The sequence below is a fragment of the Otolemur garnettii genome, unplaced genomic scaffold (assembly GCF_000181295.1).
Source record: "Otolemur garnettii isolate 467f Iridium unplaced genomic scaffold, OtoGar3 scaffold00020, whole genome shotgun sequence".
NCBI lineage: Eukaryota > Metazoa > Chordata > Mammalia > Primates > Galagidae > Otolemur > Otolemur garnettii.
The window spans coordinates 2,532,450-2,534,280 of NW_003852415.1; the positions used below are offsets into that span (position 1 = coordinate 2,532,450).

General features: G+C 44.7%; 1 protein-coding gene across 1 annotated transcript in view; it reads left to right on the forward strand.

The window, feature by feature from the left end:
* TTLL5 (tubulin tyrosine ligase like 5) overlaps nt 1–1,831 on the forward strand; it is a 308,822-nt gene that overhangs the window by 259,031 nt on the left and 47,960 nt on the right. The gene's annotated exons all lie outside the window — the stretch shown is intronic.

The window sequence follows — 1,831 nt, forward strand, 5'->3', positions numbered from 1 at the left end:
TGCTGAGCCGGGATTTCACTCTTTATATTGTATTTCTACATATTGTATCTCTCACTTAAGCCTCCAAACAGTCCTATGAGGTTAGTCTTCTCTCTCCAGCCACCCCCCCATGAGGAAACTGAGGCTCAGAAAGTTGAGAGGCTTTGGGAGTTTATCCATAGATTTAGACCTGAACTCTGGTCATTGGTGTAGGTCTTGTCATGCTAATGCCACTGTCTATTGATAGGTTGTTACTGAGGGCCTGAAACCTCTCAGTTTTGGTAAGTACATATAAGTTAGTCAATGTTGGTCTGGAGGTAGTTTTCTATGAATAATAAAGATGCACTAATAAATAATCAGGAAGTTCAAAGAAAACCACTTTGATTCAATTCAGCAAATATTACAAAGCACCTATTGGTACTGAGATACATACAAGGTGAACAAGTCAGTCTCTGCTGTCAGGCTGTCAGGGAACTTACAGACTCATGGAGACAGAAAAGTCATCAGGGAATGTGCCACAAGATGGGTGTACCTGGGACACACAGAATAACAATAGACAACATTGGCCTGATATAGTGGCTCACACCTGTAATCCTAGCACTCAGGGAGGCCAAGCAAACAGACTGATTGAGGTCAGGATTTCAAGGCCAGCCCGAGCAAGAGCAAGACCCTGTCTCTACTAAAAATGGAAAAACAAGTCCTAGTCAGGTGTTATGGCAGGCACCTGTGGTCTTAGCTACTTGGGAGGCTGAGACAGGAAGATCACTTGAACCCAGTAGTTCGAGGTTGCTTTGAGCTAGGTTGAGGCCATGACACTCTAGCCTGAATGACAGAGTGAGATTCTTGTCTTCAAAAAAAAAATACCAGGCAGCACTCATGGCTCAGTGGGTAGGGTGCCGGCCACATGTACCCAGGCTGGCAGGTTTGCACCCAGCCTGGGCCAGCTAAGACAACAATGATAACTGCAACAACAAAAAAAATAGCCAGGTGTTGTGGCAGGCGCCTGTAGTCCCAGCTACTTGGGAGGCTAAGGCAAGGGAATTGCTTAAGCCCAAGAGTTTGAGGTTGCTGTGAGCTGTGAAGCCACAGCACTCTACCCAGGGTGACAGCTTGAGACTCTGTCTATAAATAAATAAATAATAATAATAGACAACATCAAACATTTGCTGGGTGTCACTACACAGGCATATAATGTAGGAACTATATTATGGCTAAAGAAATAAAGACATAGACAGGTTATGAAGGTTGTCTAAAGTATCCCAGCTAGTAAATGCTGGGGCAGTATTTGAACCTAAACATTAGTTGAGCCTCCAGATCTTTAGAGACTGGAGAGGGTTTCCTAGAGGAAGAAACCTTGAAAGCGAGCAAGTCAGCCAGGAGAGAGAGAAGACGTGGGGTGAAAGGAGTTCCAGGAAGAAGGAAAGGCATGTGCAAAGGCGAGGGCAGTGAAAATCTGAGTTCTGCAAGTCTCTAGTCAGTGTGGCTGGAGACGGGGGCATGAGCGAGGAGTGGCAAGAGGAAGGGTTGTGAGGCCAGTTTATGAGCCAAGTAGGGAACGTGGTTTTTGACCTGGCTATAGCAAGAAACCATGGAGGAATTTCAAGCAGGGGTGCAAAGGGTGGGGATGTGGTTTGATACAATATACCTTAAAATGATTATGTGTCCAAAATCTCTGAGAAACCCAGACACTTAGCTATGTGGTGGGGTTAAGTGCATATCTCTCATAGGCTTATCATGAGGAGTAAATGAAGCGATATGTATGGGAGGGCTTTCTAACTACGCCCGGGTCAGGTAATATTTTGGTACAAGTGTAAAGATTTTTCTCCATTTAAAATCTTAGAACCTGGATTCA